The 17,429-nt window shown below is 39.9% G+C and overlaps 1 long non-coding RNA gene and 1 pseudogene across 1 annotated transcript; one reads left to right on the top strand and one right to left on the bottom strand.

Annotated features, from left to right (window-relative positions):
• Positions 1–3,978: 3,978 nt before the first annotated feature.
• Positions 3,979–5,967, top strand: LOC132296213 (nucleolar GTP-binding protein 1-like; annotated as a pseudogene).
• Positions 5,968–10,574: 4,607 nt separating this feature from the next.
• Positions 10,575–12,683, bottom strand: LOC132287022 (uncharacterized). The gene is made up of 3 exons (XR_009472912.1): positions 12,561–12,683; positions 12,128–12,272; positions 10,575–11,171 (listed from the first exon to the last, which is right to left on the bottom strand). It is a non-coding gene; the product is annotated as an uncharacterized LOC132287022 (long non-coding RNA).
• Between the last annotated feature and the right edge of the window lie 4,746 nt (positions 12,684–17,429).

The following is a 17,429-nucleotide window of genomic DNA, read 5'->3' as shown; positions in this document are numbered from 1 at the left end:
TGTAGCAATATAATTGGCCGCATTATTGGTATATGAGTCAATTCGCCTTTTCAAAGCTGAATGGTCTCTAGGGAGTTTTGCGAGTCCTTCATAAAGTGTTTGAAGTTTAGGTGCTCGAGACGGTATTTTATCGGTAGGAGTATCGCGTGTGATATTCTTTAGGAAAGAATAAAGCAGCACGACGATGAACATCAAGAACGATCTCTTCCGCATTGAAAATTGACATTTCAGAAGGGGCAACATGATGCAAGGGTGGACCCTGTTCTCTTAAAATCAAAGAAGGGATAACTACATGATCTTTACCAATATTTTCAACCATCTCCATAGCTTGACTAGTCACTTCAGCAACCCCCAAAACATCCGAGTGTTGACTAACTCTGCTTCTTTGTAGTGAAATCTCTGTACCTTTTCCTATCGCAGTGGCCAACTCTAAGGCAGATGGTCCATAAATAGATTCTTCAGTACATGTTGGGTTAGCAACAATGACGACATCTTCCCCAAGAAATCCCTTGCTGTCTTTTATCTATTAAAAAAAAAATAATAATAAATAATGGTAATTTGCAGTACAAAATATATATATATATATAAAATAACAGTTACAAAATATATATATATATATATATATATATATATATATATACAAAATATATATATATCTATATATAAAATAATGGTAATTGCTAGGTACCCCAGTAAAAAATTGATCAAGAGAAGTGGCAACACATTCCTGTACTGAATCAAGTCTCACTTTGTCGGTGACATGCTTCCAGTTACGATCCTCATCATAAGCTTTCATATCCTCATCTAACTCCATTGACAACTGACGACGGCGACGGTTATTGATTAGTGGTGGGACATCTTCTGCTGTTTGGTGATGGCTACTAGATCCTCCAACAACGTCATAATCATTATGAGATTTGATGGTTAACTTTGGCACTGGCTTAGATAGGAGATTTGACTTCAGCCCCTTAATTAAAACCTTCCTGATTTTAGTTGGTTTCTCTGGTGGGGAAATCGTGCGTTTAGATTGCTTTGAGGTAGTTTCTTTCTGTGTAAATGGATCAATATATACGCTGGACCACCATTTGGCATATGCTCTGGTAACTGAGGATTTTTAGTGGCTGAAGGTTGAAGGAAGCAACGCATCACAACCAGAAGAATAATGAACGGATGAGTTCCAATGCTTTAAAAATTCCTCTAAGGTGCAAGTACGAAAGTCTTTTTTTAATTTTCCAGGAATATCTTGATGGTACCCAAATTGTCGGCTAAATCTGTGTGGACTATACGACTCAATGATAAGACGGTCATTTTGGCGCAATGTCAAATAACATGATCGAAGATTGATTAGGGTGTCAAAGTCAGCTTTTTTCATCTTGCCATTATCTACAATAAGTCGCTCTTTTGAAGATCTTTTAGCCATTCGAGTTAAGTTTATTCCTTTACATGATCTGAATAAATTTTGGGCTTCAAAATGGTCAAAGTATCTTACTCCTCCTTCGCCTGCATATAATGTCATTCTAGGCCAATAGTTGGTATTAGGAATGGTGAAATTAGTTCTGAAATATTCACTCAACCATCTGAATACATAGTGAATAGGAAATATCGCAGAGCAGCTTCCAGGATCTGGTGAGGAAACAATCTCGTTCAAGCCTCTGTAAATACTGGCCAGAACCGGGATGGAAAGACAAATGTTGCAGCCATCTGCTAACATGCTTGTGACCTTGAAAGTCCCAGGACGAATTATGTTGCCAGGGTGTGCAGGTAAGGCAAATTTGCAGAGCCAACATGCTAAAAAAGCAGCTAGATAAGTGGTGTCTCTCGATGTTTCATCTACACCAAGGTTGATAAATACTTCTTTCTCTTTGGTGGACATCGACCGGACAGGAGGGATCACACCAGATGGATTTTGAGTCCTCATAGGGCGGTGAACTTTATTTTTTTGTTGATTTCTTTGAAGGTTTGGCATGTCTTGATGCACCTTTAAACCAGAAATTAATCCAGTCAGATATCTTCACATTCTGATCTCCTTTATACTTCTTGGAAAGTCTGTGGAAGGCCAAAAATAGGTATTGACAACTCAAAGGGATAGAATTTTTGTTGTTGCCAGCTCTTGATAGTTCATCTGCACAAGGAATAACTTCATCATAAATTGTTCCTTGGTGAGGGAGACCACCTAGCATATATAGATCTCGAAGAGAAATTGATAGCTCGCCAATAGAACAATGAAGTGTATTAGTGGCTGGGCACCAACATTCAAGGAATGCTTTGAATACATCTTCATGATGATCATAGGAAAATAGGGAGGCGAATAAAGCACCATATAGTTGTTGTTTTGATAGAAAGTCATGGAAACGCGCCAAGACATCTTCTAACCACTCCCAATATAGTTCGGTGTATAGCAATTCAGCAGGAAGTTTATAGGGAATACTCCATGATATTTTCTTCGCCTGAACATTAAGACCCAATAGTGAAAACTGGTTTTCTTCAACAACTCTCTCATGAAGTGAAGAATTTAGTATCAAGGCTTTAGAGACAATAGATTCTTCATTAATCTGATCAGGACCAAAGTCGGTGAGTTTGCATGTGGCCGTGCATGTCCAATGAGATGAATAATGTTTATTGTTAGAATCAGGCACTTGAATAGCATTGCGACCAAAAAGTGAGTCATATACACTTAATGTCGTTCCTTGGACTCGTTGACTATTTTCGCTCTCTAAGATAGTCAGCTTTTGCTTTGCGAAACACTTGAACACTACCATGATGGATAACAAAGCTCAAATCGGTGTTGTCTAGAAGGAGGACTCAATTTCTGCTACGGTTGACACAAATCAAGTTGTTATACCCAATCAAGCCCTGCAAAGAAAAAAAAAAAAAGGGGGTTAGAAAAAAAAAAATAAATAAATAAAAAAAATAATAATAATTTGCTCCAGTATGCGTGAAAAAAAAAAATTGTTCTCCTACATGCGTGGAGAGAGAAAAAAAAAAAAAGAAAAAAAAAGAAGAAGAAACAGACGTACCAATTATTTGTGATCTGACAAGTCTTCAGAGATTTTTGGAATTGATATCAAATCCTACAATATTGAAGGTATATATAGGCAACAAGATACCTCCAAGTTGTATTGGGATTTGGACAATTCAATTTAAATAGGAAAGTACAATTAAGATGGAAAAAAAAAAAAAAAAAACAAAAAAAAAAAAAAAACAAAAAAAGAAACTTCAAGTCCCACTTGGAAAAAGAGACAAGTCTTGTCAAAATTGGGACTTGAAGTGGGGGCAATTTGTAGACACTAAAATTTAGTGGGCTTTGGTTTTAACGAATGGACCCATTAAATATAGGCCTAATGTTTAAATAAATTATTTAATTTACCAGGCTTGGTCCACTTAAATTATTTAATTAGCCCAGCCCAGATAATTAAATGAAATGATAATTATTCCTAATAAAATATATTTTGAATAATTATCTTTAAGGATAATTATCACAATATAACCGGCCCGGCCCAATTATAGTTTTATCCTTATCAGGAGATGACACGTGTCATCATCCTATTAATCCAAGAAGCCTATAAATAGAGGTCTGGAGGAAGAAAAAGGGGAGAAGATTCAGAATTCAGAAGTCTACAAATTTAGACACAAATTCAGAATTCAGAAGTTCAGAGACTCAGAAATCCAGAGACTCAGAATTCAGACACAAATTCAGAATCAAAACTCAAAAGCGAAGAACATCAAGCACATCCAACAACGTGCCGTTCTTCATCAAATTCCACAGTGATTCAAGAACAAGCTTGTGCAGCCCTTGGATCCAACCAACCAAAAACAAGGAGATCGAATCAGAGGACCATTCTTTTTTTGTAAAAGATATTACAAAGGACTGTACTCCACATTCATAAATTAATAAAATTCTATTTTGCTCCATATTTTGTTTCTATTGCAGACTTACAAAATTTGTGTATATAGCCCTACTCTCCATAAGGGTGAGAGATGACTTTTCATTACCAATCAGTGGTTTATAGGCGGTTGGAGAAGGCTGGTAAAGGAGATGTCAAACTTAGAGTTTCCGAGGTTGTTTTTGGTAAGCATTTAGAGTTTGATAGAAATGCTGGAGGTATACTTGTCGCTGCGCAAGGCATACATGGGTTGAAGAATGAGAGTCCGAGGGTTGAGTTTGAGGATGACTCAAACTTAACTAAAATTCTTAATTAATTTGTTTTGTGGAAAGGACAGGTTGTTTAGCAGAGATACATTGGCTCATTTGAAATTTTTGGCCAAGGTGGAGATTTGTTGTATTATGTGGCTCAAAAATTTTTATAACCCAACTTGCACAAAACTTACATATTGGCTACAGAAGTGTGATGGTGAAGCTTCCAAATTAGCTTCCAAAGGAAGCTTAGAAATTCTTGGGCAATAAGTGTGGCGACCTTGTGGGTGGGTGTGTGTGAGTGTGTGTAGGGGGCACCAGTAGGCTACCACACTGGGCGAGCTACAGGTGCACAATCCCACATCGTTTGGGTGTGGATGGGGCAAGTGCTATATGTAGATTCAACACCCTTCTATGACACAACTCGTTTTAAAGCCGTGATGGCCGTGAACCCATCAGAATTCTATAGTTAAGCGTGCTTAACTTGGAGTAGTACCAGGATAGGTGACCCCCTGGGAAGTCTCTGGTTTGGGTGAGCCAAAAGCGGACAATATTGTGTCTGGCCAGGGTGAGGGTCGTTACAAATGGTATCAGAGCCTGACCCAGTCGAAAGTGTGGCCAACGAGGACGTTGGGCCCCAAAGGGGGGGTGATTGTGGCGATCTTGTGGGCGGGTGTGTGTGAGCGTGTGCAGGGGGCACCAGTAGGCTACCACACTGGGCGAGTTACAGGTGCACAATCCCACATCGTCTGGGTGTGGATGGGGCAAGTGTTATATGTAGATTCAACACCCTTCTATGACACAACGTGTTTTAAAGCTGTGATGGCCGTGAACCCATCAGAACTCTGTAGTTAAGCGTGCTTAACTTGGAGTAGTACCAGGATGGGTGACCCCCTGAGAAGTCTCTGGTCTGGGTGAGACAAAAGCGGACAATATTGTGTTTGGCCAGGGTGAGGGTCGTTACAACAAGTGTCATTTGGCTTCCAAAGGAAGCTTTGAAATATACTTGGACACCAAGTATTTTTGAGCTTGGGTGTAATTGGGTTTTGAGTATGAGTCACTTTGTCTTGTATCTCTTTATTTCCATAGTAAAATATTATTCAATCTTCTTCTCATGGACGTAGGCATAGCCGAACCACATAAATCCTTGTTTCGTTTGTGTGTGTATTATTTATTTTTTCTTGTCTCATAAACTCCTATTCGATCCTTATTTCATAACACACTACGACTTTAAGAAAATCACAATTGTCCCCACTGGGAAGGACTTTGTTGATATCATCCTTTCTTACACACAACGTCGAACATCGACTGTTGTTCACAAAGGTTATGCTATTTCTCGCATCCGTCAGTTTTACATGCGGAAAATGAAGTACACACAACAGAGCTTTCACGACAAGCTTTCCACCATCATTGAGGAGTTCCCTCGGCTTGATGATATCCATCCACTTTATGGTGATCTTCTTCATGTTCTCTACAACAAAGACCATTACAAGCTTGCCCTTGGCCAAATTAATACTGCAAGGAATCTCATTGGTAAGATTGCAAAGGACTATTTGAAATTGTTAAAATATGGTGACTCACTTTACCGATGCAAGGCTCTGAAGGTTGTTGCTCTTGGCCACATGTGTACTGTGACAAAGTGCATTGGCCCTAGTTTGGCTTATCTTGAAGAGATCAGGAAACACATGGCTAGGCTACTGGGTACCCAAATGTAGGCAAGAGCTCTTTCATTAACAAAATAACCAGGGCATGCAGATGTGGATGTTCAGCCATATGGTTTCACTACCAAGTCACTGTTTGTTGGTCATACAGACTATAAATTAATACCTTAGGTATCAAGTGATTGATACACCAAGGATTTTGCATAGGCCGTTTGAAGATCGTAATATCATTGAGATATGCAGTATCATAGCTCTAGCACATCTAAGAGCTGTTGTGTTGTTATTCTTGGACATTTCTGGTTCATGTGGGTACAGCATTGCTCAACAGGCAGCTCTTTTTCACAGCATTAAGTCTCTATTTATGAACAAACCACTGACTATCGTTTGCAACAAAATGGATATGCAGCGTTTGTGGGTGTCACTTATCAAATGCTGACATGGCGGGCGTTGATAAGTTTCCTATTCTCCGCCGTTTCTTGTTTATAGAAGGCCTAGGTTCATACCACCAAGTTTCCACTGGTTAGGACGTACCCTTTCTTCTCTCTCAGAATATATTTAAGTCCATGTATAATGATATAATATTATTGTGTATAGTTTGTCTTACATGTGTTGTGTGCATAAATTTTCTAACAAGGAAATAAAGTGACCTGTGTTTTGAATTCCTTTCAAATTACTTATCAAAAGAAATTCCTTTCAAATTAGTTTGAGCTGTAATTGATGGGAGAACATTTGCCCTCCTTGTTTCACCTTTGGCAACATTATTTGTGTTTTTTTCTTGCTGTATTCAAAATACAATTAGGTTGAATCATTTGATCTTCAAACTGTTTTAATTGCAATACTAGGTCTCTTGAAATCAAGCTACTATTTATTAGTAAAAAATCTAGTTTGGGAAATGTTTACAATTTTGTATTTGCCTTGGTCAACTCTAATTAGCAATATGCTGATTACTAGCCCCCAGGGGCTTAGATGAGTTGGTAAGGTGTTGGCCTGGGCACAGTCCGCCTAGGTTCGAGCCTTGTTAATATCTCCAATTTGGTGCCTTTGAACCTTCCGAAAAAAATATAAAATAAAAAAAATAAAAAAATAAACCTGATTACTAAAACCATATCAGTAGTTGATAATTCTACAATTGATATGCTCTGGTACTATGCCTAATTGGAAGGGGGTGAATAGGTCTCTTCAGCACTTCTATAATTTTTACTTAATGTCCGTTTTAACAGTCAATTGAACTTGAATTATCAATCAATAGGCTCTCCAATGACTAATCGTCCAATCCTTTGACGTTTAGGTGATGTGGTTGATTAAACTTTTAAGTAATAAAACGAAGCTCTTTGCTTTAGAACTTAATCACACAATATAACGGGATATTTTAAGAAAAACCTCACTTGTGATCGAAAAATAAAGCTCCCAATCTCTTGCAATTGTGTAGTTGTGTCTCTTATTATTATTAATATTTTTATTATTAATTATGTTTAAAGAACTCTTATACTTTTTTTTTTTTATAGTGTGGAGTGATTAGAAGTTTATTAGGAATGTTTTGGAAAGTTTGGAAAGTTATTATTATTTATGTTTTGGAAAGTTTAGAAACCTCTTTGGACTTAGAGACATGTCTTTTATCGAATCTGGGCTTCTGTGCGATTGATTGATGCATCAGTCGCCACCTTCTGGGTTTTCTCGATTGATCGAGCTTTGGGTCGAGCAATTTTGGTGTAACTTTGATCGATTGATGATCGATCGAGCTTTTCTGCTGAACTTGACTGCACATAAACTGGCTTCTGATCCTTCACTCAGTGGTCAAACGGACTGGAAATTAGGTGTGTAATATATTATTTATTGGGTCCAGTTTCCGAATATATAAAGACCATCACAAACGTCCGAACATTTAATTTTCAGTGATTCTTTTAGGACATAGAGGTCAATTTTCACAAGGTAAAGTCTTTATCAAAATTAACTTTTAAAATGGTTTTCAACAGATTCAAATTAAAGCTTTCTAACCAACATTAAGGTTTTCAAATTCATTTCCTAATAAAATAGTGTTCAATGTAAAACTCTATAATTATATAACTGGGTCCTTGCCTGCACCCAAGGACGCACAAGGGTACTATGATCATTTCATGCAAGGAAGAGGGATAATTTGACTCTCAGAAAGTCAAAGGAGGTAAATTTAATTTTACTCATTCAAGTCATCATGTGATTCTCCAAGAAGTTCCATAACCGTAGACTTGGTTTTCCACAATTAGATCTTCCCGGTCTAAATGATTTCCCGACACTATCTTATTAAAATATTAATATATCCTAGTGGGATTGGAATCTGGGAATAGAATTGATACCATTGGAAAGATAATGAAAAATGCTTCAATTTGATATGAAGAATGACTCCATTTGGATTTAAAACGAGGAAGATATGACCGTTTGAAAGCGGCTCATCAGTACTGAAAAAGGAGGTGCAAGCACTCAGATGACACCCTGCGAACACTCGCATGCATCGGGCGAACGCGTCTGGCAGGCCCTGAGCACTCGGCTAAGGGCTTCTGGCTACTGTTTTTGAGCCCAAAAATCTGTTTTTGAAGCCCGAGTGCTCGGGGGAAGGGCTGCGAGCACTTGGGGAAGCCCGAAAAATTATGACTTAATTAGTCCATCGCTAAGATTTAACAATATGATATGGTCCTCAAATTGAAGTGCAACACTTTTTACTCTTTTATTATTGGTCAAAAGAATAGGGCAAGGTATATATATTTACAAAGCCTAGGTGCCTCTGTTTTGGAAGTCGCAGGTAAGTTTTTTTCTTTTTTTCTTTTCTCTGGGAACTTATTGGACGATAGGTTTTTATTTTATTTTTTTTGGGTTAATTATTTTAGATGCAGTCCAGATGATCTCATTTGATATTGCAACAAAGCTTCTATGTACTAGCTAGAAATTTATGGAATTTAACATCTTCAGAACTTTGCCAATATAATAACAAAGAAACATCTAAAACCTTAATAAGGTCTACATTACAACAACATCATTCCTGATGGCAAAATAAATATTGACTTGACAATATGTATCACAATCCCTAATCATTCTTACAAACAATAACATTAGTATGACGTTTTATTTTTAAGCATAAGCATGGCTCTACAAGTGTTATTATCAAAGTATAACTAATTCAGCATGCGGAGGTCGTTTTGCTTCCAGCTGCCTGGCCCGCTCTATGGCGGCTTCCCTACCAATATTTGTTGTCTCCTGCTCTTGAAAATCCCAAGTTTTTGAAAAACTCGGATTGCGAGTATCAATAATCATCTTTTCAAGTGAAACAACACCCTCAAGTAGGCACATTGCAAGCTCAAAATCAGGTGTGAGGCCAACCCAACCTATAAATTCCACCACCTTCAGGCATTGATGCTCATATTCTATAACCTGTCTCACCCGGCTGCGCTTTTTCTGCATTTCCCAATGGGACTGCCACACAAACAACATGATCAAATCAATTTTTGCTACAGACAAGAAGATGACCGACAGTAAAAAAACATTTTAAGTCTAGCAGAATCTAAAAGCAGCTTATAGTACCTTTAAGCATGAAGGTGCACGACCTTCGAATTGAAACTGTCACAAGGAAAGAAGAAGTCATCAAATAAAAGATAGAGCAAGGATAGAAGCAACAATCTGCAACTAATTAATGTGGCATTTGGAAGTTCATGAAAACTAAGGATGCTCATGTCTGGCCAACATAGTTCAAAAAAGATTTTCTTCCCACCACAACTCCAGTTGTAAAAATGTGGGGAGAACTAAGGAATTCGCAGAATGACCTCATCTATATCTTATCATGGAGGCTGTAGGCTGGTTCTCATGATCAAAAAGGAAAATGTAGTTCCAACATCATAATAAAAGAATTGGATTCACTCGATCAAATTGGACATACACAAGCCTTCCATGTGTTTTAGAGACTATATTGGAACACACCGTCAACTAGTATGACAAGCAACGAGACTACAGCATGCGAAAATTTTATTCTGCTCCAAGTCACACCACCTAAACACTTGTTTAGAAGAGCAAGAGGAAGAGAGAGAGAGAATCCAAGAACATCTACAACGAGGTAACAATGGTTCAAAACCTACCTACCTACCACTTTTAAGAAGAACATGACGGACAGAAAGTAACAGCTGAAGCAAAAGGGCAACAGCTGAAACAAGGCTGGCATGCACAATTCTGCTTGAGAATCAACAATTGAAGCAGAAAAAAATAAAAGAATAATTGGCCCTTGTTTATGTTGGATGTTAAGAATGTGCTCTTACATGGCAACTTAGCTCAAGAAGTTTTCGTGGAGCAACCACCTGTTTATGTCGCTCAGGGGGAGTATCGACATAGTGTATGTCGCTTAAAGAAGGCTCTTTATGGTTTGAAACAATCACCAAGAGCCTGATTTGGAAAAAAAATTTAAGGCAACTTTAAAATTTGGTCTTCACTCTTCGCACATGCCAGACAGATCATTAGCCTGGCATAGTGTTTTACTTGGCCTGATATCTCATATGTTGTTAGTATGGTGAGTCAGTTCATGGGAGCTCCTAGGGTGCCACATTGGAATGTTGTTATTCAGATTAGCCATTATCACAAGGGAGCTCCGGGTCTAGGGTGGTTGTATAAATCCAATGGGCACCTTAAGGTGGATGGTTTTATATTTGGGCTGGTTTGCCCTCAGACAGAAGATCCACTACAGGATATTGCGCCTTCTTAAGAGGTAATCTAGTTACGTGGAATAATAAGAAGCAAACAGTTGTAGCACAGTCTAGTGTTGAAGTTGAGTATAGGGCGATGGCTCATACGTCTAGTGAGTTGACGTGGCTACAATATTTCCTTGAAGAACTTGGTTTGGGAGTTCAAACTCCTCTTCCGTTGTTTTGTGATAATCGAGCAGCTATCCATATTGTAACGACCCAAATGGGATACCAAAATAATAATAAAAATTTATAAAAAATTTCGGCATAACCTCCGCATAAAATGTCTCTAAACAACCTGTTGAAATACAAAAAAAAAAAAATAATTACAATGGCCTCCCTGGGCCTTAAATCTAACATATCTTGTCCCAACGCAATATACATATATTATATCATATCTCCAAAGTGACTACATACATACAAAATCCCATTCCTCCATCTCATCCAACAAGGAACATACGTTGGTTATATCAAGTTACAGTCCAAAAAGCGTAGTTAGAATTTAAAAGTCCATGGCTTACAACATTATACTAATTAAACTAAAGTTTTACGAGTTAGTTAATATTACATTTACAAAATATTAGAGAGTTTTAATACAAAAGATAGCAAAAAAAATAAAATAGGTCTCCGTGCTCGTCTAAAATCGTGGTGGATCGTCGTCCGCCACCTCTTTTCCATGTCCTGAAAAATGTTAGAAATAATGGGGTGAGCATAAGCTCAGTAGGAAGTGTCTAAGACACACTTCTTATATCCCCGTGAATCCATACAAGGAATAGATTAAAAGTGAAAGGGATCATGCTATAAGAAAACACACACTCTCAAATACAATAACAAGTATGTAACAAATACCACCCAATCACAAGTTTACCACAATGTCATAAAGTGCAATATGCAAACGTTACTCCCCATTTTTCGAAACATTTCCGTTTCAATTTCCAAAACCGTTAGTGTAATCCGACCCAAGGCACCTCCAAGGCGTCACGAATGGATGGTTGACTAACTATCCACGACCACAAGGCACCTCCAAGGCGTCGCATCTGGCCTAGTTAGCTCAACCATGATCCCTTCTAGACTACACTAACACCACGGACCACTAGGCGCCTCCTAGGCGTCCGGTTTTCGCAAACTCCTTAAAAAAAATATTTTTCCCAAACTAATTTCGTTTGTTAAAATATATATATATATATATATATATATATATATATATATATATATATATATTTTTTTTTTCCTTTCTCTTTCCCAATGAATGCATGAATGTGCATGTTTCGATTTATCAATTCAACCATAGGCTCTCACACATTTCATTTACATCATTATCACAATTTAATAGAAATTTCTAAGCAATCATTTCTTTTATTTATTTATTGACCATAGCATCATTTTCTTTCAAAGCAATAAATAAATAAAAAATACATAATCTTAGGACATACAATATGTCAACACCAAACATGCTCAATCACCGTAATAAATCTAGTCATATATATGAATTCAAATAACACATGGAACACATTTAGCATTTTAATTAAACATACTTCAACCACAAACTAGATAATCAAAATTAGCATGCATAGGATCAAATTTAAGGGGAAAAATTCACAAAAAAACTAAGAAATTGTAGATTAGAACACCCCTACCTCAATGGAAGTGAAAACTCCCAAAATCCCCAAATCCAAGCCCAAGAACCCTAGAATTTTGAACTCCCTAGAGTGCACCAAATGATGATTGGCTCCTATCAAATTGAAGGCCTTGACGAGCTCTCCAACTTTGCTTCACAATGCTCTACCAAAATCCAAAAGTTTAAAGCTAGATCAAGCTTTGAGATTGCAAAAAGAAAAAGAAGTAGTGAGATGCCGAGAGAGGAAAGATACAGCAGAGAAAGAGAGAGAAAACAGTTGGGTCGTGGGTCATGTAATGCCTTATACACTTTTTGTGTGTTTTAAAACATGGGTGGGGCCCACTTGCTTTATTTCTTTTTCTTTTAGCATTATATATATATATATATATATATATCACAACATTACATTCTTCCCAACTTTAAAAGATTTCGTCCCCGAAATCAGGCCATACCTGAGGGAGAAAACAACTCTGGATACTTGGAGCGAATCTCCTGTTCGAGCTCCCAAGTAGCCTCCTCAACTCCATGATGCTTCCAAAGAACCTTTACCAACGATATCGTCTTTTTCCTCAACACCTTCTGTTTTGCATCAAGAATCTGAACTGGTCCCTCTTCGTAGGAAACATCCTCATCAATGTCCACATCAACCCAACTCAAAATATGAGACGGATCTGGCTCATACGTCCGTAGCATCGACACATGAAAGACATTATGAACCCTGTCCATCTGTGGTGGCAATGCTAGTCTGTAGGCAACCTCTCCTACGCGGTCCAAGATCTCAAAAGGTCCAATAAATCGTGGCGATAACTTGCCACTCTACCCGAACCTCATCAACCCCTTCCTTGGAGAAACCAGAAGAAAAACCTGGTCTCCCACCTCAAAGGATAGCGGTCGTCTCCGCCTATCTGCATAACTCTTCTGTCGGCTCTGAGCTGTAAGTAATCTCTGTCTGATCAGCTTAATCTTCTCGGTAGTCTCGAGTACAATGTCAGGTCCTAAGGCGGTTGTCTCGCCCACCTCAGTCCAACAGACAGGAGACCTACAAGGTCTACCATACAACGCCTCAAATGGAGCCATCTGAATACTCGCCTGATAACTATTGTTGTAGGCAAACTCAATAAGTGGAAGGTGATCTTCCCAACTACCACCCAAGTCAAGTACATAGGCTCGAAGCATATCCTCTAAGATCTGGATGGTACGCTCCGATTGGCTGTCCGTCTGTGGATGAAATGCAGTACTAAGGTGCAACGCTGAGCCAAACGCTGCTTGAAGTCCTTCCCAGAACTTCGAGGTGAACTTAGCATCCCTATCCGACACAATAGCCACTGGAACTCCGTGCAATCTCACAATCTCTTTCACATAAAGTACACCGAGTGTCTCTGCGTCATTTGTTGCCTTAATAGGCAAGAAGTGAGCCGTCTTAGTCAATCTATCGATAATAACCCATATGGCTTCATTTCCCCGTGACCTAGGAAGACCTGTCACAAAATCCATTGCAATCTCCTCCCATTTCCACTGCGCTACCGGCAACGGCTGCAATAAACCAGCTGGTCTCTGGTGTTCGGCCTTCACCTGCTGACAGGTAAGGCACTTAGCTACAAATTGTGTAACATCATTCTTCATTCCATTCCACCAATACTGACGTCTCAAATTGTGATACATTTTGGTACCACCCGGATGAACTGCAAAGCGGGAAGTATGAAACTCCTGTAAGACGTCCTCACGACAAACTGTAGGAACGACCAACAAACCCCTAAACCGTAGACCTCCATCTGCATGTAAGGTCCAATCCTTCACGATTTCGCCACTGGAGATCAAAGTGTAAATGGCATCCAAATCTGAATCCTGTCTCTATGACTCAATCACCCATCTAACAAGAGTGGGTTGAGCCACGAGACTAAACAAGAATGCTGACTCACTGCCATCATCATCATCCAAACAATACAATCCCATTTCAGCCAAATTTTCCAGCATTTTCCATTTCCGAATGGCTAAACTAGCCAAAGTCCCACGAGATTTCAGGCTTAAAGCATCAGCTACCATATTTGCCTTGCCAGGATGATACTGTAAATCAAAGTTATAGTCTTCTAAGAATTCAACCCATCGCCTCTATCTGTTGTTTAAGTCCTTTTGGGAGAAAAGGTACTTGAGACTCTTGTGGTCCGAAAACACCTCAAATCTCTCACCATACAAATAGTGTCTCCAACACTTCAAAGCAAATACAACTGCCGCTAACTCTAAGTCATGAGTAGGGTAGTTAAGCTCGTGAGTCTTCAACTGTCGAGACCCATAAGCCACTACCCTATCATCTTGCATCAGTACACAACCCAAACCATCACGTGAGGCGTCACAATAGATCACATAACCCGAGCCACGCTCAGGTATCACCAACACCGGAGCCGTAGTGAACCTTGTTTTCAATTCTTGAAATGATGACTCACAGGCCTCATTCCATGCAAACTTGATCCCTTTCCTGGTCAATCTGGTCATAGGAGCTGCCAAACGGGAAAAATCCTTCACAAATCTCCGATAATAACCCGCTAAGCCAAGGAAACTCCGGATCTCAAAGACATTCTTGGGTTGCTCCCAACTCAAAACTGCCTCTATTTTTGAAGGATCAATTGAAACCCCACCTTCCGAGACAACATGTCCCAAAAATTTCACCTATTGTAGCCAAAACTCACACTTTTCATACTTGGCCTACAAACGGTGCTCCCGTAGAATCTGCAACACTATACCCAAATGGACCTCGTGCTCTTCCCGAGTCCGTGAATACACAAGAATATCATCCATAAAAACTACCACAAACTGATCCAAGTAATCGTGGAAGACACGGTTCATTAAATCCATGAATGCCGCCGGCGCATTGGTTAAACCAAAAAGCATAACAAGAAACTCGTAATGTCCATACCGCGTACGAAACGCGGTCTTTGGAATATCCTCCTCTCTAACCCATAACTGATAATAGCCTGACCTCAAGTCAATCTTCGAAAAACAACTGGCTCCCCTCAACTGATCAAATAAATCATCTATCCTTGGTAAATGATACTTATTCTTGATGGTGGCATGATTCAACTTTCGGTAATCAATGCACAACCTCAAAGAACCATCTTTCTTCTTAGCGAACAAGACCGGTGCACCCCACGGTGACACACTCGGTCGGATAAAGCCTTTCATTCTCAAATCATCAAGTTGCTTCTTCAATTCTTCTAATTCAATCGGTGCCATACGATACGGTGCCATAGAGATTGGTGCGGTACCAGGCATCAAATTAATAGCAAATTCCACCTCTCGGTGTGGAAGCAACTCAGTCAAGTCCTCCGGAAACACATCCAGAAAATCACGCACAACTGCTGGATAATCAACCCTATAAAACTCAATGTCATCATTGGCAAAAAGACTAGCCAAGAAGAATGTCTGCCGATCTCGACCCCTAACACCATAAAATGAATGAGTGAGAGGATCACACCGATCTCCCACAAAACAAAAACAATCCCCATCCGGGGTACACACTGAAACTCTACCCCTGAAACAATCAATGACAGCTCTGAAGGATGACAACCAGTCCATCCCAAGAATGACATCAAATCCCATCATCTCGAGAAGGATGAGATCGAACTCAAGAACACGTCCGGCAATTGTGATGGAACAACTCCTACAAACTCTACTAAGAGCAACTGAACCCCCGATAGGCGTGTCAACACAAAGCGGTCTGTCTAACTGACTGACCTCTAAACCCAATGCCCATGCAAATGATGAAGCAATGAATGAATAAGAAGCACCAGAATCAAACAATACACGAGCCCAAGAATGGGACACAAGAAACATACCCCTAACAACTGAAGGACTGGATGGTGACTCGGCTGGAGTGAGTGCAAACATGCGACCCTGGGTCCTCTGCCCCTGGGAACTGCCTGCCTGATAGCCAGACTGCTGAGTAGGTGCACTCGAAGAAGCTCCCCTACCAGGTCGAGAACTCTGGGCTGACATAGCTGGCTGAGATGGCTGAGGTGGTGGTGGTGGTCGAAACCCTGACTAAACTGTGGCAGACTACATCTGCCTCTGCTGTGAACCTCCACCTCTGCCCAAACCACTGCCCCGCTGTGGACAATCTTTCACCCTATGGCCTTGCTGGCCACACCCGAAACATCCACCAGACGCCACCTGAATCTGAGTACACTGGGACTTGTGATGCCCTGGTAGCCCACACTTGAAACAAATCATCCGAGCTACCTGTGTCTGAGTGCATTGGGACTTGTAATGTCCCAACTGCCCGCATCTGAAACAAGTAACATTCGGTCTAGAAGACTCCATGGACACTGAAGCTGTGGGTGCAGATCTAACTGGCTGCTGTCCCCTGAACCCTGACTGCTCATGCTTCTGCTTCTTACTTGATTGACCTTTGGAGAAAGTACTCATACCCCTGTTGTGCTTGTAGGACTCCCTGATAGCCTTGTTGTCCTTACTCTCAGCCTCAACCACTAAAGCCTTTCGCACTGCTTTTGCATACTCTGTCGGTTCTGAAGCAGCTACAATTGGCCTAATGGTAAGATTAAGGCCATCAACAAATTTCTCTATCTTTCCTTCTTCATCATTAGCAATTCCCGGTGCAAACCTCAAAAGTGATGTAAACTTGTTGAATACTCTGTAACTGTCATACTTCCTTGCTTTAACCCATCAAACTCCTTCTTTAGTTCCCTCCGCTTTGGCGCTGGAAAGTACTTCTCATAATACAACTTCTTGAATGTAGCATATGTCATAGTATCCAGATTATGGGTGTGAGAAACGGTCTTCCACCAAATCTCAGTATCGCCCACAAAATTGTAAGTCGCCAATGTGATCTTCAACTTGTCCGTTGCCAAATTCATGGCATTAATATGCTTCTCCACCCTATCTAGGAAACTGTCCGCAATAAGCGGATCTGGACCACCCTCAAACAAGGTTGGCATCAACTTCACGAACCTGGCAATGTGAGAAAGAGTATCATCTAGCTCATTTGTCTTCGGAGGTGGTGATGGAGCCGGTGGTGGCACAAACTGTGACGATGACGCGCCTGTCGGTCGATATGCATCAAAAATAGCCTCTTGAATGGCTAACCTAATTTGATCCCTATTCATCTGAAAAGGTGGATCAACAGTCCCCCTCACTTGTCCCCCTCTTGGTGGGACCAAATCACGCAACAAGATATCTTCCTCAACTTGCTCCTGATCCCTTTCCACGGGATTGGAGCTAGAACTTTCCCCGGGATCCCTTCGTGTTGCCATGACGCTATAAGAAAAAAGAAACAGATCAAAAACGATGACACTAAAATACGCACGAGA

The sequence above is a fragment of the Cornus florida genome, unplaced genomic scaffold (genome assembly GCF_030987335.1).
Source record: "Cornus florida cultivar Cherokee Brave unplaced genomic scaffold, ASM3098733v1 CherokeeBrave_3.0.0_Hap2_Chr02, whole genome shotgun sequence".
Lineage (NCBI taxonomy): Eukaryota > Viridiplantae > Streptophyta > Magnoliopsida > Cornales > Cornaceae > Cornus > Cornus florida.
Note: the sequence above shows the minus strand (reverse complement) of the source record. Positions and strands in the feature narration are given on the sequence as shown.